Source organism: Sarcophilus harrisii, chromosome 4 (genome assembly GCF_902635505.1).
Source record: "Sarcophilus harrisii chromosome 4, mSarHar1.11, whole genome shotgun sequence".
NCBI lineage: Eukaryota > Metazoa > Chordata > Mammalia > Dasyuromorphia > Dasyuridae > Sarcophilus > Sarcophilus harrisii.
In genome coordinates this window covers 118,930,165-118,952,728 of record NC_045429.1, presented here as the reverse complement: position 1 = coordinate 118,952,728, position 22,564 = coordinate 118,930,165, and the positions used below count along the sequence as shown (strand labels likewise).

Here is a 22,564-nt window from a genome sequence, read left to right as displayed (position 1 = left end):
GAGGGAATAAAGAATCGAATGGTCTTTGTAACATGCTTTACAACCATGCTCTTTAAACTTTAGAAAGTCAATACTTTCTGTCTATTGCATAATAATGAAGGGAGAACAAATACAGATATAAAAATAACAAATATAATTTTATTTGTATTAATTTAGGGTTCTGTCCTGTGACAGTCAATGCTGGTACTATTGGTATGACAGAGTATTGTTTGATGCTTCTTTTTGTCGAGGTGACAGGATTTGGTAGATGATTACATGTATGTGTCAGAAACATATCAGTGAGGTGATGACTCGGAGGATTTGAGGCTGTGTGACTAAAAAAGGTAGGGGTTCTTTCCAATCTATTTAATTCTATTGCTCACTTATAAATTTGATGGGTCAGACCTGTAGCTCTGCCTTGACCAAGATGCAGGGAAGCAACTCTTCTGCTGAGTGCAAGAATCCGCCCATCAGAGATTCCTGCATCCCTGTTGTGATGTTGTACATACACACAGTGGAGTCTTTTCTGACCATATCGGTAGGTTATAAGACACCAAGGCTATTCTCGCCATGCTTTGCTGAGAAATGGCTATAGGGTAATTTTCTAAGGGTTTCTGGCATGGGTCAAAAACAGCACGAGTTTGTTGCAAACTCAGCTCAGCTCAGCACAGTGTCCACAGTGCTTCCTGCATTCCTGGTTATTGGAATCTAACATTGCTGCCCCCTCAGTCCCAGTTCAGAGACATTACATTGGCAAAGGATGCCGGAAGGAGAGGAAAGGCATTATAAAAGCTTTCATGGCTTGGATCCGAGCCAGGCTGGAGCAATGCTTCTTTAGAGACAGGAAACCCCCAAGTTTCTCCTAGAAGAGCCAATGTTCTGAGCTTCTGGGAGCATAGGGGAAATACCAAGTCCCCAAATGGGGCACCATTGTTTCTGCAGAGAAGAAAGAACAGCTCAGTTCTCCTCAATATTGAAGGGGGTTGAGGGAGTGGGTGGGTGGGAAGAGAACTATCTATTTTTGTAAAGCAGAACTCCCTTGATTGGCATATCCTGGTGGAAGCCCCAAAGGGCCAATTAAGTGACCATCCTGAGAATCAAAGGCTCATGGGGGTAGATTGTACTGGGAGATACTGGCTTGCTTTTCATGAATTGCTCCAAAAATAAACCCTTCAAACCACAGTTCACTTTCGAATAGCTACTACTTTTCTGCCTGCTCTCCAAATGAATGGTTTTGAATTGTAGTGATAGAACCATGTGAACATTTTGATAGAGTACGATTGGTTGCCACCTTGTGGGAACATAGGTTTCCCAAACCAAAATCAGCCAATGGTCATGGACAAATCCCTCCTTTTTTCTCCTCCTCTTAGGGAGTTGACTTTCTTAGCAATTTGAATTTCCTGAATAGCATATAATAATTTTTTTTCTTGTAGCAAAAGCATGATTGCTTTGTTCAATGAAAAAATGAGCAGAATCATGTTAAGCCAAGTGTTAGTATTCTATCCCATCTCTTCCCTCTTTATTATCTTCTGGCCTCTTCTGCAAGGAACATTTGCCTGCTTGTTCCTGGATTAACAGGAGAAAGTTTTTTTCTCTGTGTATGGGGAGTCCTATGTGACAGGAGCAGCTTAATAAATATTTTTTGGTTGATTGATTGATTGATTGTCAGTAGAGAAGTCTCTGAACCTGTTTTCCAAGTGGGTAGTGGCCCGAAGTAATTCTATCCCTAAGGATAGGAATCTGGGATCAGAACAGAATCGGGGGTGAGATAGGCAGTGGAGGTATAGCCCTGATGACTACACTTTCAGAATGAAGGCAGCCCTACCTCTTCCCCAGCTCCATCCTTCTTTGTCCTCCCTCACCATTGATTGTTCCTTTTGAATCTTTCTTCTTTTGTGAACAAATTCATTCCGGATCTCTTCCTTTCACATTCCTTCATACTTCTGATAAGAGGAGGAATTGGCAAACTCTTTGCCTCCCACTGCCACTCTCTTTACCACCATCACCCAATAATTATTGCTTTTTTTTAAAAAAAAAAATCGTTCCATTTCATTCTTTAAAGAGCTTTAAATTTTTAAAATTCTAAATATAACAAATACCAAGTAAACGAAGCATTTTCACATACATATTAAAAAACAAAGTATTGTACATAAAATTGTGGATCACATTTTTACAGGTTGTTTCTCTTTTTCAATGTATAACAAATTAAACCTGTAACTTAAGAAACTGTCTTGTTTGTTCTTTATTCTTTCTAGCCTTCCTTATGTTATTTTCTGTGCATGTAAAATTTCTTCAATTACCTTTTTTCTTTTAATTTTCTTTGTTATTATTATTACATTAATCCCCTTCTAGATTTCCCTCTTTTAATAAAAAAGGAAAATAAAATCATTATTAAAAATCTGAAATATGCATAGTCAAGCATGTCCAGAATATGTCTTATCCTGCATCTTGACTCTATACCTCTCTATTAGGAAATGCATAGTATATTTTTCAAGATTGGGCCTTTGGAATTGTGGCTGGTAATTTTATTGGCCAAAATTTTTAAGTTTTTCACACCCTTTTGTCTGTTATTATTGTGTAAAATTTTCTTCTGTAATTATGAACTCTACATTTGTCAATAGATTCAACAAATTCTTTCACACTCCTTTAATTTGATTATGATGTCATTTTTATATTTAAATTATGTTTAAACCCATTTTAAGATACTTGGTATACAATGTGTGGTGTTGGTCTCCATTGAGTTCCTACCTGGCTCTTTTTCCAATTTTTGTCCAATAGACAGTTTTTCCCTAATTTCTGGGATTTGGGGTTTGTCAAACAATTTTCCAATTAACATATCTTATTCAGTACCAAATTTATTGACAGTTATAGTTTTGTAGTATAGTTTGAAATCTAGTACTGCAATGCTCCTTCTCTTCCCATTTAAAAAAAATGATTCTCTCGATATTCTTGACATTTTGTTTCTCTAGATGATTTTGTAATTTTTTCTGGTTCTATAAAGTAGTCCTTTAATGGTTTAATTGATATGAAACTGAATAAATAAATTTTATATTGTCTGTAGTTAAATTAAGTGAATTTCTCTTTCTATCTCTCTCTATTGGATTTTGTTGGTAATGTGTAAAAACGAGGAAGGTTTATATGGTTTTATTTTAGATCCTGAAACTTTGCTGACCTTGTCTATTGTTTCAATTAGTTTTTTTAACTTGACTCTTTAGGGTTCTTTAAATAAGTCATCATATTATATGAGGCCTCATTTGGTGATTGTTTGGGTTTTGATGGCTCAGAGTGAGTATAAACAGCAATTATTTCTATTTTGGCCAGAAACTCTGAAGGTCTTCCCCTCCCAAATTGATTTTTTTTTTTGACTAAGTAAAAGAGACTATTCTTTACCTCATTTCTTATCTAGTTTTAATCTCAGAATGGGCCTTACTTCAGTTAGACTGAGACCTGGAAAAGACTTTAGCTTAAAAAGGCCAAGATCTCTCACTGCATCAGGTACCATTTCCAGATGAACTGATCTGTATCTTGCTACTGGACCCAGATGACTCTAAAGGACAGAGACTGGTGACTTTGCATATCCCTCTCTCCCTTAAATCTAAGTCATTTCCAGTCATATCATCATCTTCTTGTTGTCATGGTCCTCTGATTGAGAATGAAGGACAAATAAGAAGCAACATATACAAAAAATGATAGTTTTGTTTCCTCACTGATTATGCTTATTCTTTCAATATTGTTTTTTCTTCTTACTGCTATAGTTAGCATATCAAGTTGAATATTAAATAGTAATGATAATAGACATCCTTGCTTTATTCTTTTTTTTTTTTTTTTTTAAACTGGGGCAATTGTGGTTAAATGACTTGCCCAAGGTCGCACAGCTAGGAAGTATTAGTTGTCTGAGTTTAGATTTGAACTCAGGTCCTCCTGACTTCAGGGCTAATGCTCTATCCACTGCACTACCCCGCTGCCCCTTTGCTTTACTTTTACCTTATTAGAAAAACTTTTGGCTTCCCTATTACAGATAATGTTTGTTCTTGGCTTTAGATAGATATTACTTATTTTAAGGAAAGCTCCATTTATTCTTATGTTCCTATGTAAAATTTGCATTAATATTCATTAAGGAAATTGGTTTATAGTTTTCTTTCTCTCTTTCAATTTTTCCTGGTTTCAGACCATATTTGTCTCATAGAATGAATTATAGTACTCCCTCTTTGGTTGTATTTCAAATAATTTATATGATATTAAAATTAAATATCCCTAAAATATTTGGTAGAATACGCTTATAACTCAATTTTGTTTATTTTTTTGTTTTTCAAGAGTTCATTTCTTGAACTCTTTTTCTTTTTATTTCTTTTTCTAAGATAGAGTTATTTAGATGTTTTCTTTCCTGTTTTGTTAATCTAGGCAATTTTTATTTTTGTAATTTTTCTACTTCATTTAGATGATCAATTTTATTGGCATATAGTTGTATGAAACAGCTTGTTATAATTGCTTTTATTTCTTTTTCATTAGTTGTAAATTTTCTTTTTCATTTTTCAATACTGGTAATTTAGTTTTTTCCTTTTCAAAAATCAAATTAGCTAATGGTTTATCTATTCTATTATTCTCCTCTCACAGGACTCCCCCCCACAAAAACAACTTCCTGGTTTTATTTATGGATTCAGTGGTTTGTTTATTTTCAGTTTAGTTAATAAATAAATCCTTTGATTTTTCAGGATTCATATTTTGGTATTTAATTGGGAGTTTCAATTTATTGGCTTTATATTGTCTCTCCATTTATTTATCTATTATTTCTCTCTTTTATTGATATGTTTAGTGTTATATATTTTACCTTAAGTAGTGCTTTGGCTGCATCCCACAAATTTTGTTATGTTGTTTCATTGTTGTCTTTATCTTTGACGAACTTTGCAATTTTTTCTTATGATTTGTCCTTTTATCCACCATTCTTTAGGATTAAATTATTTAATTTCCAAATAATTTTTAATCTATCCTTCAAAGACCCTTTACTGAATGTAATTTTAATTGCATTATGTATGGGAAAGGATACATTTAGTATTAATATAAGTAATATAATTTTAAAATTATTTCTTCTACTTCTTTGGACAATCATGTTTTGGGATTAAATTATTTAATTACCAATCAATTATTAATATTTTCTTTGGAAATCCTTCAATAATCCTTGGAAATAAATTATTATTTTTTTTTTACTGTGGTCAACAAATGATGGATTAAATATTGTTATTTCCATGTTGTTTTATGTATTTCTAAATCAAAGTATTTGCATCTGTATAAGACAGGCAGACAGGGACAGAGACAGAGAGATAGGAGGGAGGGAAGGAAAGAGGAGGAAGTAAAGAGAAGAGAGGAGACTAGAGGAGAGGAGAAAAAGAGAAGAAGAGAGGAGAGAAGAGGAGGGAGAGAGAGAGTCCAGTATTCCTTTGTCAAGTTCAGAAAAAAGTGAGGTTCATAGTATGCCTGGTTCCCTCCATTTCTTCTTCCATACACATATACTACTCATCTGATACTCTCTTATTTTCTGCTCCCCTTACTTCTTTTTTCTTCAGCATAATCTCCTGTTCCCCCCATTTCCTTTTTCTTCTAAGGCAATCAAAACAGACCAATACCACCCTTGTCTTATTAACTTTTTATATAATTTGTAAAGACAGTAGGCTATGAAATGCTACTGTTTCATCTCCTGCTTTTCTAATATAAACAACCCAGTCCTTTATGTCATTTAAAATTCACCTTTCTGTTTTAGAATTATATTATTTGGCCAAATAGATGATTGTTTATAATTTCAAGTCTTTATCTTTGGACTTTTGAAATATAAATATGCTAATTTTTTCTCTCTTTTATACTGTTAGCTGTCAACTTGTGTTTAATTTTGACTGTGGTTGCTTAGTTCTTGAACTCTTTCTTTTTGACTGCTCTCAATGTTTTTTTCTTTTATGTGGAAGCTCTGACTTTTGGTTATAAAACTCCTGAGATTTTTAACTTTGTGGCTTCTCTCAGGAAGTAGCTGGTGGATTCATTATATTTTTCACATTGCTCTCTATTATCTAGACAGTTTTCAATGAAGATTTCTTGAAATATGTTATCCAGGTTATTTTTTCTTTAACATGATTTTTCAGATAATTTTATGATTCTTAGATAATTTATTCTTGACATAGTCAATTATTTTTAATAGGAGATTCTTTACATTTCTTCAGCTTTTTCAATTTGTTGATTTTTGGTATAATATTTCTTGTCTCATGAAGTCATTGCTTTCTTTTTGGCTCAAACTGATTTCAAGGAGTTCAATTCTTGGGTAAGATTTACCACCACATGGTAATGTATTAAATCTTCTTGTCATTCTACTATCCCTGTAATAATATTCATTTAATATTAGATTCTGTATCATTTGAATAAATGCCCTGAATTTTCTCCAAAGTTCCATTTGTATTTATGAAGTTACCCTCTTCAGAATCTACTTTTTGGGTTTCTCTCAATCTATAATTTTTTCCATTGTGTTTAGTGATTTTTTCTGTTTACTTGTATCTCTGTCTTTCATTGTTGAATTGGAACTTTGTGCTTGGATCAGATTCTGCTCCTTCTTTTAATCTTGGATTGTGTTCTGCTCCCTCATCCTCCTTCCTGAACTCTTGTTCTTGCTTGGTTGGAAATATGATAACTTAGATTAGACTCCACTTCCTGCTTCATACAGCAGTGCTTGGATGATAGATTGTCCCTGTCTCTAGCTGTGGTTTTGTGGGAGGCATATATGATAGAAATTCATAAATATCTAGGTTAGATTATAGATTTGGAAATCATCTTCATAGATGTTACAATTAAAGTTATAAATGAGGTTGAGTGTGATCTTCAAGGAAGTACAGAAAGGCAACTGAGGGAAGAAGAATCAGCCTTGTGAAACATCTCTGAACTAGAGTATCGCAGTTCTTCTCTTGATAATGTGATAATATATTTGGTGGGATATTGTTGTAGCACAGAAAACTCCCTGATTTTTTTTTCCCCAAACTTGTTCTTTCTTAGTCTAACAAGCTGTTCTGTGCTCTAACCAACCTTTCTTCATGTGTAGTACCCCCTCCTGTTCTGCTTCTTCTTTGAGGATCAAAGGTTACATCTAAGAACTCCTAAATCTGAGTCTTCTATGCATGAAAGCATCCAGGCTAGAAGCCTCTAATTTCTTGGATAATTGACACTTTCTTGCCTGTGACCTCAGAGGTGGAAGGTGACTAGAACTCCTCTGAGAAGGATCCCATTCCTTCTCATAAAATACCTCAATTCTCCTTCTCTCTGAAATGTGCTGCTGTACCATACCAAGTAGTTGGGTTAATCATTTCACATTTCTGTGCCTCAGTTTCCTCATTTGTAAAATAAGGAGTTGTGATAGTTCTAATTCTGGAAGTCACATTAGGCTACAATCTTCTATGATTCTAAAATGACACAATTTTTTCTCACTTTTGGACCACACTGTGACATATCATTCTATTTGCCATGTGTTCTACATTTCCCTTGGCTTATTTCTTGTCTAATATAAGATACTAGGCAAAAGAATTGGATCAAATTCCTTATGTTCTCTGTCCTTCAGAAAAGCTGATTCTTTATATTTATGTACATACACACACGCACACACAGAAAATTTTTGATTTTTCCAACTACATTAAAAGATAATGTTCTACAAAAGTGAATATTGAAAACTATGTTCCAATTTTTTCTCCCTTCTTTCCTCTTATCTCCCTTTCACCTGCCCTAGATAGCAAGCAATTCAATATAGACTAAACATGTGCAATATTTCTAAACATATTTCCATATTTGTCATGTTGTACAAGAAAAATCAGATCAAAAGGGGGAAAAATCTATGAAAAGGAAAAAACAAACAGGCAAAGAAACCACAACATCACAACAAAAAGATGAAAATACCATGCTTTGAACCACAGTGAATTCATCTCTCTCTGGATGAGGATGACACTTTCCATCACAAGTCTATTGGAACTGTCTTGAGTTATTGTTGAAAAGAGCCAGGTCCATCACAGCTGATTATCACAATCTTGTTGCTGTATACAGGGTTTTTTTAGTTCTACTTACTTCACTTAGTATTAGTTCATGTAATTCTTTCCAAGCTTTTCTGAAATGAGCCTACTAATCATTTCTTATAGAACAATAATATTCAAAGCTGATTCTTAATAAAGATGATTCTCTGAGCACAAGGGGACATACAGTAATTCTTTTGTGTCTGTAAATACTGCTTTAAAAATATTACTTTGGATCTAAAGTTTCCAAATCTGAATTCCAAATATTAACTTAGATCTAGGGAATAGCTTAAATTAGTCTTTCAAATAACCATTTGCCTACTTGACTAAAAGTAATAATTTAAGCCAAGTGAATAGAAAGAATTGTTTTAAAATTTATTTTATTCTCAGTGGTATTTCTGTTATAGGAGACAATATATTGATTGGGGGGGAGATAGGGGAAAAGTGCAATTGTGTGAATACTCACAGAATCAGAATTTCAAAATTCAAAGAAACTATTGAATTCATCTTGTCCAACCCACCTAGTTTATAGATGAACAAAAATGAACCATGGAGAAGTTAAGAAAACTTGATCAAAATTGAATAGGTAGATTAATGACGAAGCAGGGAATACAATCCATAACTTTTGATTCCTAATCTAGTGTTTGCTATACTCTGAAAAATTCTCATTCAATTAGTATGCATTATTATTGTTGTAGTGATTGTAACTGGAGTCATAACTAGGTTGTGGTAGAGGGTCTTTGATCCCAGTCCATTCCATTTTCGAGGGCGCAAAACTTTAAATTTTACATGATATTAAAAGTTCTTAGAATTTTAAAATATGCTAAATTTATACAATGATTGTTTTCATTGGTATAGAATCAACAGAGTATGGCACTTCTTTAGCAGCACTAGAATGGAGATTATAATATGACCAATCTCATAAAAATTTTGTAAAGATTTTATATAAATACACATTCATATATAAAGTGCCATATTATATAAATGTTAACTGTTATTGCTAATTTGAGTTAAAATAAGAAGCTACCAGTATTATCTTAGCAGCCTGTCCTTGCTCTTCTCCACCATGGTATATGCTTCAAGGTATAAAAGGGTCTCTGTGTCTCTGTATCTGTTTCCTACTAGACATCCCCAGGGATTAGTGTCCCAAACTTATCTTAATTACTTGTCTTATTTCCATATTGTGAATTGCAAAGTTGATATGAGGCACATTTGGCCTTGCCCTAGGCACTAAAATGACTAGTTACAGCTCTGGTTGTTTTTAATAGTAATGAGGAAGAATTAAAATTCAATTTTCATCACTTTTCCTGAAATTATCCCAAAGGATTTGGGGTTTATTTTATTCCAATTTACAGATAAGGTTGTGAGTTTTACTGAAAGTGGCCCTTAGTGCTGTACTCCCTTGCATGTGGTCAGACTTTTCATTTGTCAAATTTTAGGTGGCTGACACCACGCACAAGCAAATCTAGGCTCCTTAACTGGCCACCAAACTGGCAAAGAAGTAGCAATATTGCTCTGATTTGGGTAGCACACTTTGAACTTCATAGTCAACTATTTAGCAACCTATTAAGCTCTCTGGAATTCCAGATACAACAATGGAGAGAATAAATTTAACACTAACTCACAGCAGACCATATTGTTGGAATTCCATCATTTCCATGTTTTCTCTCTTTGCTTTTTATATGTGAATGTTTATGCCTACTTTGGAAAGTAACCATAGTTTATCCCTTGCAGAAGTCAGATGGGTCAGTATCTGTGGATTCAAGATAAAGTGAAAAAAGAGCTAGTCCTGGAGAATAGGCTTGAGATAAATGGCAATCTGAAAGATAATAGATTTGCCTGACATTGTTAGCCTCTGGGAATCATAACAAAACTTCAGAAATCTGGATGTCATCCAGGAATTGTTGACTTTCATTATTGTCTCATTATCACTCTCTTTCGGAAGGTAAAGTGGAATATAGTTTACTTAGAATTAGAATATTAATCAATTCTTAGCCATAAGAGGCTTGAACAACACTTCTCTTGAAAAGGAAAATGGAGTTTCTTTTTGATGTTAGGTGGAAAGGAAGGATAGGATTGTAAACTACTAAGAGTAGCTAGAAAAAAAAAGCCAAAGTTTCCCAGAACACCTGCTGTTGACTCTTTGCTCCATGACTATTCCTTTCTTTAGCTCTTTAAAAATTTTTCTAAAAAGGATTTCTCTATACCAGGAAAAACTAACTCTTGAAATTGATACAGTTAGGAGGCTGGTGAACCATCTTGTACTTAAGAGAGGTGACTGTTAAATTTTCAGTATAAGTACATATACCTTGGAAATTGGCAAGTGCATCATTTATTGTTCTGTTGATTGTATTAATTAATATAGTGATAGAAAAGTGTTAATAATATAAATTATTAGTATTCAGATTGTATTTTCTATATAATCCTCCTTGCCCAAAGTCAATTGTTAAACATTTATCAATGTACCACTCAAATAAATGATGGGTTTTGCTACTTCATTGTAGCTTTTCTTTTTTCCAGGATCTCAGAGTACAAACACCACACCTATGAATAGAAGTATTTTATTTGGAACTATGGAAAGAATGGTGTATTTTAAGCCATAGGATTTGGGTCTTCTACTTATTGAATAACCTTTGGTACGTCTTATCCTCAGTTTTCTTATGTGTAATTAGATCTAGGACTCTCAGATCCCCTCTAGCCCTAGGTCATACTATCTAAGAAAATGATAAAGAGGGTATATATGTTTTACCACCATAGCTAGAAACCCTGAAAAAAGTAAGATTCGAACTCAGATCCAAGCTTCATCTCTTTCTACTCTATCACATTACCTTATTTTACAGATGACAAAGCTAAGGTGAAGTGATTTTCCTAGAGTAACATTTGCAAGCAGCAGAGTCGCGACCATAGTCATCATCAAGCATTTGAGGAATTGTTAAATGTCAGAAGAAATTCTCTTGCTGTGGGCCGGGAAAAACAAGAAAGATTGTGTCCAAGTGGCAAAGAGTCAGATTTAGGCTTAAGTTGAAGAATAAATTTTCTAACAATTAGAGCTAATTCCAAATTGAAATGGGCTGCCTAGGGAGATTAATAGTAATGATATAAATAATAGCAAGTAACATTTATACTTTAAACAGATTAACTTATTTGATGCTTGAAACAACTCTGTGGGTTCTTATGACCCTTATTTTACAGATGGGGAAACTGAGGCAAATGGGTTGAGTGGCTACATAACTAATAAACTATCTAAGATAGACCAGTGATGAACTCAGACCTACCTGACAACAATTCCAACATACTATCTACCCAGTCTCTGATAGTTTTCCAGAAAAGACTACATAACTACTTGTTAGGGATGTTTATAGGGATTATTCTTATTGAGGTATGCAGTACACTTGCTGAACCTTGGTTACACTAAGCAATTCTGAAATTCTAGGTTCCTCCTAGACTATAATGAGGAAGCAGAGGAGGAGGGAGGAAGATAGAATAGAGACTTTTAAAGAAGGATGAGAGAGAGAGAATTCTAGTAACAAAAAGCCTAGGCTTGGGGTTAGAAGTGGATGGAAGAGACAGGGTAGGGACAGAATAAAAGTGAGTCCTCTCCTCACTTCTTTGAGGGAAGAATTTAGAGCAGCTCTCTGAGAGGCTACTATGGCTCTGGGAACCTGTAGGTTGGGGTTAGGTTGTGCTTTTGTGCTACAAGGTAGCATGAGCCAGAGTTAAGTAGAGAGCGAGAAGTCCACAGTACATAGAGATGATGCAGAACAGCACCAGGCATGATATTATACTGAGAAAGAAATGCATGTCCCACCTCTCAGATAACAGCCCTGGGGAAAAGCCCCACTGTCCCATTGCTTGTCATAGCTCTAACTAGAGTGGGGAAAAGTAACAGTGAACCAAAATCTTTTACCAGGGCAATGATTAGTAACATTTAATCACTTTTCTCTGTAGACACTTGATTAATTTTTCTTTCTATTCTTTTGTCCTTCACTCTTTCTCCTTCTTTTATTCCTTCTGTCTTGCTCTTATTTTCACCTCTCCCTTTCATTCTTTTTTTTCCCCCTCATTTCATTGGACTCAAGGCTAAAGAGGTTCCTGACTCCTATACTAAACTAATGATTTAATTGTGAAACACATCATCTCTGTGTACTATGGACTTCTCTTCTTATGTACTCCATCCATCACCATCCCCCACTCCCACAAAACTGAACTGTCCTATGATTCATTTATTTAGTTTGCATTCAATTATTTTAAAAAGGAAATAAAGGCAGAAGTCATGTGCTTTCAGCATTTCCCAAAAGTCTTTGTGCAATTTTAAGGTAAGCTTAAAACTACACAAAAGTGTTTTAGCTTGTTTTAACCACACAAAGACTTTTTGGGACACCATTCATTTGGTATCTAACACTTGCAATGCCTTCATATTGCAGTGGAAAGAGAACTGAATTTAGATTCACTAAATTTGAGTTCAAATCTTGGTGCTGTTACTTATTACTTGCACAATTTAGGGCAGGCCTTTCAATCTCCCATTTTTCATCTGTAAAGTGATAAACTTTCCTTAATTGTAGATCTGACCATGATTTTCCCCTACTCAACAATACTCATAATTTCCTATTGTCTCTAGAGAAACATACAAACATTTCTCTTTGGCTTTTATAGATTTTCATTGCCTGGCTCCATACTCTTCTCTCTAATCTTTTTAAACATTATTGGGAATTGATCTCATGCTACAACATAGCCAACTGGTTCTCTCTATTGCCTTTACATAGTACTTCAGTGATACATAATCTACATGCCTTTATGTTGGCCATCTTCAACACCTTGAATGCCCTCCCTCCTTAATGCCAATTCACAGAATCCTTCACTTCCTTTTGGATGAAATTCAAGCCAAACACTTTTATGTATATGAAGTATTTCTTGAACATACCTCCAATCGCTGTCTTCTGAATTACCTAACATTTTATTGTCTTGTATTTATTTTCTATATATTTAGTATATAGTTGTATAAGTAACTAATATTTCCCCTAATAGAATGCAAGTTCATTAAGAATTTGGGCTATTTCTTTTCTCTTTTTCTTTGTATCCTGACACATAGAAGGTGCATTATAAATGCTTATAGATTGGTTCATTAATTAGATGATCTCAAAGGTCCTTTCTAGCTACGAAATTCATTATCTTACTATCCTTTTCTATTCAACAAAATATTTACCAAGTGCCCATAATGTACAAATTTCTATATGAGATCTGAGGAAATAAATGAAAATTGCCACTTGCCCTCAATCAGGTGGTAGTCTCCTAGGGAAAATAAGACATGAACACGGGTAAAGTATGCTACTATGGAGAATATGATGACATCAAAAACAGGATATCTAGGCAGCAAAGTGCCACAGTGGATAAGCACTGGACTTGAAGACAGAGAGATCTGAGTTCAAATTGAGCCTCAAATATTTATCAGCTATAGGACCCTAGATAAATCATTTAACTTTCTCTGACTCAGTTTCCTCACTGTGAAGTGGGGATTAAAATAACATTTACCTCCCAGGTTTACTGTGAGGATCAAATGAGATAATAATTGTAGAGTGTTTAGATAGTGCCTGGTAAGTAATAGGCACTTAATAAAAGCCTGTTTCCTTCCTAAGCAAAATAATACTTTGAGGAAGGAGAGAACTCATTCAACTATGAAGATCAAGAAAATTATATGAATAACAGCCACCTGAAATGGACCTTGAAGCAACAGAAAGATTTCCAAAAATATGATAAAGAAAGAGTAGATATCACACAGGGGCAGGGGTGGAGAGGAGATTGCTGTTAAAATGCAAGATAAAATTGAAGCAGAGTTAGAACAATGATACATATTTTTAGTAAATATATTAATCAATAATCGAGAGTGATTACCAGTTGGTGCCTTATTTAAAATTGGCTTTCTCCCCTCTTCTCCTAATTGTTTTTTAATATTAAATGCCTTAAATGAATATAACATTAGCCAAAAAATTATTTTCATCTTTTTCCAGCTTGGGTAGGTGAGATCTGTCTACTTAAATCAGATTATAATTCATAAAATGATTTTGATATCCAAACAATAAATTTGTGATAATTTTACATTTTTGTGGGCTAAGATTTCCCAAAAAACAAAAGAGAAAAGTGCCAATTGTATGTTTTTCTCCCATCTCTTTGGAGTTTCGACTTTTACAAAATTCCAGAACAAGGAACTAGTTTGACTTAAAGGCAATCCTGAATGTCACAATCCATTCACAAAACTGAAACCAGATCTTGCTGCAAAGAACTGAACTGACTTTTACCAGTATACTTTGAATGAAGTTTTCATTTTAAAAAAATGCCAATTGTGACACATCAACATGTTTAAACAATAAAATAATCCTTGACTTCAAATTGAAGTCAAATCCTTTTACTGGTTATCTTCTTTCCCATATTGGTACAAGTTGGTGGTTAATGTCGGGGAGACCCCTAGGCTATGTCTACACAGTGCCAAAACATCTGGATGAAAATTGAAAAACTTCAATCATACACCTGGACAGTCTGGTTTCATAATGCCACACATCTGGAATTGTGAAACATCTGGATGTTTGGCTAAGAGTATTTTCCTTTCTATCTGCCTGTTTGGTGTCACTTATACACAGCTTTGGTTTCTCTGCTGGGAAGAAGAATTACATAAGATATGATGAATTACTCTTCCTTTATTCTTTCGTTTTTGCTCAAGCTCACATGGTGAGTTAATGACAAAGCCAAAAATCGCAACCCAGGTCCTTTGACTGTCAGTTTAGACAAGAGAAGCCTCAGCCATAGAGATGAATTTAGAACTTTGCAGGAGTTACACTATTTTGTAGTAAACTAGAATTAAAGTAAAGGCCATGTTTCAGGAATCTGAGATAAAAGGAAGACAGGATGAGGGATATTTGAGATAAGGCATGGAGGGACCTTAGAGATTATCTAACCCAATTCCTTCATTTGATAGTTGGAGAAACTGAGACTCAGAGGAAGAAAGGGCTTTGCCTAGGATCTCATACTAATAAGTAGGCACCTCATAATTAATAACTAAGGACAGAGCTGGAATTTGAACACAAATAGGCATGCTTTCCATTGCACCAATTAGACTCTATTCCCTGAACCCTTTCCCCCCACCCCAATCTTTTCTACACATGTGTAACCAGGAAGTCATGAAATATGAGAGTTTGAGATGATGAAAGATGATATAAATGAACAAAAAAAGGCTGTAGGCTTTTTTTGGAGCCAGTCTAACTATATGGCATTTTTCAAAAGCTATTCATCCTCTTAGAAAAGAAATGCACAACTCAATAGAATTGCACAAACCACTGGTTAAAAAAATCGAATCAATTTTACCTTATACATTGTCTATTGAAACCTAGTATCTTATACAACAATCATTTTGTTCCAAAGCAAATAATATTAGCATCTAATTTACTTCTTTATCTTTAGACATATTCCACAGCTCATCCAAAAATAGCCATTTGTTGGATACACACAATTTAAACTAGATATGTCCAAAACTTAACTTCCCTATTACTTTCAAAGGTACCACGATCTGCCTGGCACATAGTAAGTACTTAAATGCTTGTTAACTTGATACACACACCCACAAACATTCATTCACACACACATTTGGCATTTTATTTCCATGCTTTTTCATTTATTCATTAATTTATTTACCAATTTATTCATGTTTCATCTCCATGACTTTGTGCAGACTGTCACTTATGCCTAGAATCCATTGTTTCATAACCTTTGTCTTTGAGAATCCCTAATTTCCATGAAAGATGAGCTAAAGTGCCATCTCCTGGATGAGCCTTCCCTGATTTCCCCCATTCTTCCAATAGCTAGGGTCTGTATTTACCTTTTAAAATATTATCTTGTAATTATTAAGCAAATAACTAAGTGTGTTCATATTGTCTCCACCAGTAGAATGTAAATTCCTTGACAGACCAAAGATTTTCATGATTGACTTTATATTCCTAGCACCTAGCATGTTGCCTGATTTAATACTATGAAATAAGGAAATTGGGGTTTCTATCTAAATTATCTTTGAGAAAGAGCAAACTGAGGTTTGACTATCTTGCTCAAGGTCACTCAGTGCATTGCAGCAGAACCCAGGTCTCCTAATTCCCAGTTTAGTGCTATTTATACTCCAATAAAGAGCATATGGTGACTATGTTGGGAAAGCCAAAAAGAAGAAGAGGGTATCCATGACTCATATTTCCTCTTGGTCTTGGGAATAAAAACCATTCTGACAGAGTTCAGGAGCAAACTTTGACAAGGCCATCTAATTTCATGGATCAGAAGTCTGAAGGCTAGGATTTTCCACTACATTGTCAAATTTACAGCCCTGTTAAACACTTCCTCATATAAGGTCCATCCTAGTTAGAATGACAGCCTTAAGAATTGCTAAAGCTGGGAATTTTCCCTAAAAGTCAAAGAGAATAAAGGAATGAATAACATACACATGATTGGAAAGCACCTGGAAATGTAATGACATCTCATCAATTATTAACAGTAATAAAAACATTAGTATCTGTTGAATGATTTTTTAGAATGAGATCAGCTCTTGCCTGTGATTTAACCTTATATTTAGTAATTCCTACTTCAAAGGAAGCTTGGGACAGGGAGATTTGTTGGGCCTAAGAGAAGACTTGTTTATCCTTCATTGAGGTTTAGTATTTACAGTTAAATTATCTTCTTTAGAGTAAAAGCAAATGTTTGTTTATTTACTACTTCTCCACTCATAGGTCATCAGGACTTTCTGAGTACAATATGTATTATTTATCTAGAGCTTAGATTTTTCTAATCTCTATCCATTAAAACTATATTTACAGAGGACAAAATGGCACTAATGGTTGTTATAAAGATCCTAATGAAAACTATGCACTTTGCTACAGGACACCTAACTATCAATCTTACCAAATCTTTTATAGATAGTGAATTCACAACAAACTTGGCTATTCAGCTTCCTTCTGATTAGTTGATTCAGAATGACAAACCATAAAGTTTCTCTGGGTTGGAGATGGGGTGAAAGTTAGACATGATGACCATAGGAGAAGTGACTGGAGAGAGGCAGAAAAACTAAAAACACACAATGATGACTTTGTAATATAAAAGTGATGTCCACAATGCTGACCCTGGGTCATATCAATACAGTCGTATTATGTTCAGCATCCTCTATTTAAGAAGCAGAGAAGTGGAAAATCCATTTTTAAGACATGCTCATTTAAAATAATGGACATGTTAAAAATTGTTTTGGTACTTGATAAGTTTCAGTTGTTTGGAAGAGTTACTCCCATGGAACATTGCATTCCACTCTGATATTAGTTAAAAGATCAGTGCAGCATTTGGTGGAAGTTTGTATAGATCATATATTTACAATGAGCAAAGGGAATGCTGAATTTAGAGTCAAATGATCTGGGTGTGAGTGCTACTTTTGTTACTTATTATTGAATTACCTTAACATTCCTGGGCTTCAGTTTTCTCATTATAAAATTAAATGATTGGATTTTAGGAAATGTGGTATGATGGAAAGACTATGGGTTTTGAGTCAGAGGACCTAATCAAATTCCAGCTCCATCTTGGAAAAGTCTCTTTCACATTTCTGGATCTCAGTTTCCACATTTATAAAATAAGAGGTTTGGATTAGAAGATCCCTGAAGTCCCTTTTGACTTCAAACCTAAAACCCCTCAATCTCAAAACCCTCCTCAGCTTTATAGATCTAAGAACCCCAAGATTTCAGTTTTTTCCAGGACGTGGAGGATGGGAAGCCCGAGGAAGAGACAAGCCTGGACAGACATGCTAACTCTCTAAGTATTTGAAGAGGGATTAGGATTGTTATACTTGACCCCTTAGGAAAAGTAGGAGCAATGGGAGGAAGTTTCAGAAAAAAGATTTAAGCCATAAAAAAGATTTTTTCCCCTAACAATAAAATGCTAAGTAACATGTGTTATTGTGGGTGATAGTGGAGAACTTACAGCAAAGACTAGATAGCCTACTTTAAGGATTTTGCGTTGGGGGAATTTTTGTTCAGCTACAGCTCAAATAGATGGCCTCTAAGCTCCCTGCTAACTGTAAGATCTTGGGGGTTCTGTGACTAGATGTAGGTGTTCCCTTCCAATTAGTTAAGGGGAAAAAGATCTGGAAATGTATCTTTTTGGCTATCTGCCAAATTGATATTATATATAAATTTATATCAATATATATTGATATTATATATCAATTTAAAGATAGAATTTACTCATTCTGTAATAGGAAAAATTATTAGAAATTAGAGAGTACCATGTAGTGGTTAGCCCATTGAATATAAAATCTGGAAGAGCTGGGATTGAATTCTGCCTTAGATATTTAAAAGCTCTGTGAAACAGCATGTCATTCAACTTTTCTGTGTCTCAGTTTCTTCATTTATTAAATGAGGAGATGAAGAGACTTTTCCAAGATGGAGCTGGAATTTGGTTGGATCCTCTATCTCAAAACCCATATCCTTTCCATCATATCACATTTCCTAAAATCACCTCTAAGGTCCCTTCTGGCTCTTTTTGATATTTGTTTTTTGATATCTATCTGTTTTTGATAAGCATTCCAAGATCCTATGATTAAGCAGGATTTTAGGATTCCTAGACAGTATTCTTAGCTCCATTGTTGAGACATGAAACTTCTTTGAATAATAGTTGCTGAATCCCCTTTTGCCTTAATTTTTCCAGATATAAACATAGGGATACTAAGGTAGGCAGCAGCTCTATAGACCACAAGAGTGAGAATCTTATCAATAAATTTAGTCTAAACCCTTGATTTTGTTTATGATGCAACTGTGTCAGTTGGGTGGTACTATGGAGAGAGCATTGCGTTCTAGAGACAGAAAAACAGGATAAAGATTCAGAATATAGATAGATAATCAGATAAACAGATAGATAAAGACAGATAAGATCGACAGATAGATGGATGGACAGACAGACAGAAAGACAGAATAAGCAGGTGTTCAAATCTAGCCTCAGGCATGCCTAGCTGTGACTCTAAGTCACTTTAATCTATTTGCTTCCATTTCCTCAACTGTAAAATGGAGATTAAAAATAATACCCACTTCCCAAGGGTGTTGTGAAGATCAAATGAGATAATATTTGTAAAACTGCTTAATGCATAGTAGGACTAAATATTTTTTTTTCCTTCTTCCTTTCCTGTGATCCATAGAGAGACTAAATGGTTTTCCCAAAGTAATCCCAAAGGATCACATGTCTTGGGTCATGACACTCATCATCTTTAGGCCCCAGTTATACATAAACAATGAGGATATGTGTGTGTGTGTGTGTGTGTGTGTGTGTGTGTAATTACACATAAACAATGAGGACCTTGGGCTAGAGATCTCTAAAATTTCTTCCAGCTCTAAAATTATATGATTTCTCCTCCATTTTATATATTGATATTCTCTATAATTTTGTCGGGGTTTTATTCTAAAGCTGTGAACTACCTGGGACTTTCTAATTGTACTTTCCATAAAGACCAGGGATTGATACCATCCTGAGACCCATCTGTTTCAGAATTAAGAGGGAGAGAAAGGGCATGGAATATGTTCATCCCTGCAGTCTATTGAAGGAAGAGGATCTTCTCAATCCTTATATAGAGAAGTTCTTATAGGTCACGAAGACCTTGAGGCTAAGAAGAGTTAAATGATCAGCTTTAGGTTTTGCAAGGAATAGGTATCTAAGGTAGGATTTGAACACAATTTTTCCAGACTCCATATCTAACATTCTATCCTTATCATATCAAATGTAGTTAGATTTATTGCAATGCAATCTTAGATTACCAGAGGACCCTTGAAGCAAATATTCTCAAATGGTCACATATATTGCTAAATGAAATTACTCCCAAGGAAGGGCTATATCATCTGACACTCTCTACCTGTGTGAGTGTAGACAAATTCCTTAACAACCATGGTTTCCTTTCTCCCTTGTTTGCAAAATGAGAAAGCAAAGAATAAATTACTTCTTTGATCCCTATCAAATTTAGATTAATAATCCTCAGATCTTTTAAAATTTTCAGTCTCCCCATAATACAATAGGCTATCCATAAATGCTCAATGAGGATTTGTTGATTGCCAGATTAAAGAAAGAATTATTCAAGAAGAATTGAGATATTGGTATTAGAGCTGGGGCTGGTACAAATCTAGAGGGATTTTGTCTAGAAGAAGCTATAAACTGCGTGATCTTAGTGTGGACCAAGTGTTATCTACACCACTCTCAATGCTCATCTATCCTTGATCACAGTCAATAAACTGTGTATTTGGATCCCTGATCCAATAATCTCTGATTTGGAGTCTAGTATTAAGAAAAAGGGCCTAAATTACTACAATTCCAGACAGATAATTCTGTGGTCACCACACATTATTGCAAGTCAGTGTTTTGCTAAGTACATTATAACAAGAATACATGTATGGATGTACGGATGGGAAGGGAGAGAGAGAAAGAGAGAGACAGAGAGAGAGAGAGAGAAAGAGAGAGAGAGACAGAGGCAGAGACCCACACAGAGAGAGACAGAGATAGAGAGAGAGAGAAAAAGACAGAGACAGAGACAGACAATACATAGATAGACAGACAGAAAAACAGGATAGACAGACAGGATATAAAAAAGTAGATAGACAGACATATAGAAATATAAATAGAAAAACAGGATAAACAGGATATAGATAGGTAGATAGTAGATAGACATACAGGATAAAGACAGGATATAAATAAATAGATAGACAATTAGTAGATAAATAGAATAGGATATAGATAGGTATATAGATAGATGGATAGACAGAGAGATAGAGAGATAAATAGATAGATGGCATGGTGGATAGAGCATGGGTCTTGAAATCAGAAAGACTGGAGTTCAAATTTGGACTCAGATATCTCTTATTATGTGATCCTGGACAAATAATTTAACTTTTTACCTCATTTTCTTCATCTGTAAAATGGGGGTTATAATAGCATCTCCTTTTTAGAGTTGTGATAAACAATTGAGATAATAACAGTGAAATGTTTATTAACTACATAATAGTTAGCTATTGAATACATGTTAAATACTCCCTAAGAGCCTGGCCCTATGCTAATATTAAGCAACTATGCCAAACATTCCACAACACTCCCAACTCTGGCTGAACCAGATTTAAAAATGATTTGAAAATATTTAATAAAATAAATAAAATTATGATAAAACATAAATAAAAATGCAGTTTAAAACAAAGTCACTAGGTGTCCTGGGGAGATCTTTATATATGGATTAATGCCCCCCTTTCTATCTGAGTCTGACTCCAATGATTAAGATTTGCAGAGCATTTGGCATATATCATCTCACTTGATAATTATAACACAAGATTCACCCTGCAAAAGGTGAGCCTGCTTCCCTCGATCTGATGTTTGTGATGAGGGAACAGTAGCATGAATGTCTTTCTTTTGGTCCTTCCTATGTATTTTTCCTCCTTGTGTGTGAAAGGCTCTTAGCTATGAACACTCTCCATTATGTGGTTGCAGGTGCAGACCCAAGACCAGGGAGATGTGGGAGGCTTGGTTCGGAAGGTGGTTAGGGAGTTTGTGTTACAGCTAATTTTCACCATTTGTTTAATCTATTACCAAGGGTCGTTTGTCAAGCTGCTGCCGCTGCTGTTATCCTCCTCTGGAATCCCTGTTCCCAGAGACGAGGGCCTGGGAAGGAAGAAGAAAAGCACTTTCCAGGGACTCGGCTAAGAGGAAGAACCAACAACAAAGTGGCCCAGAGAAAGTGAAAGAACCCGGGCAGGCATCAGTTCACAGGCCACAGGCATTCCACAGGCACCTCGTCAGGAAATTAGTCTAATCGACACCAGCTTACAAAGAGAAAGGGAAAACACTGGTCCCGGGAGGATGCCTCCTCTGTCCAGGTGACCGTATCACCAAAGCCTTTGCTTTTTCTTCCCCAGATAAGGGAGGCCCAGGATCCTTCAGCTGCATGGGAATTGCATCCAGGCCACATTGGCGATCAGGACTTAAAATTTGTTGCCGGTCAGTCGTACAAAGGTTTCCCTTATCCTGATTTACAGCTGCTTGTGCTTACACCTCTCCTACCCAAGTACCAGCAATAAATATCAATCATGTTCCTTATTGACCAATCACCTTCATTATCCTCCTCTAACAGTGCTCCACAAGCCATGATAAATAGGCAAATAAAATGAGGAATACTTGTTTTCAGTCAAATAGGCTTTTACAGGATCTCGGTTCTCGTGTGAATAAGATATTCATATAAATTTACTTGAGTGTACACGTGTTGATTATAAATCAAGGAACCTGATTTATTGATAAATCTAGCAGAATGCATACTCCATTGGTACCTACTTTTGATATTTCAAGAGAAAATGAAGAAGGAATTAACATTTTGGGTAAACACTCTGTGGCAGATTTGTGGGAGGGCATAGATGGGCATTTCCCAGGATATGCAGGTATATACTTCCATTTGTTTGGCTGGAGGGAATATCTACATCGAGGAGATCACAGATCCATTTAAAGAGTATGTGTGTACAATTCAGTATAGATGTTAAAAA

The 22,564-nt window shown here is 35.0% G+C and overlaps 1 long non-coding RNA gene across 1 annotated transcript in view; it reads left to right on the top strand.

The window, feature by feature from the left end:
- The window catches only part of LOC116419120, a 46,115-nt gene extending 23,774 nt beyond the window's left edge, over positions 1-22,341 (top strand). The window contains exon 3 of the long non-coding RNA XR_004229383.1: positions 21,625-22,341. This is a non-coding gene — a long non-coding RNA (uncharacterized LOC116419120). The remainder of the gene's footprint in view (positions 1-21,624) is intronic.
- The last annotated feature ends 223 nt before the right edge of the window (positions 22,342-22,564 follow it).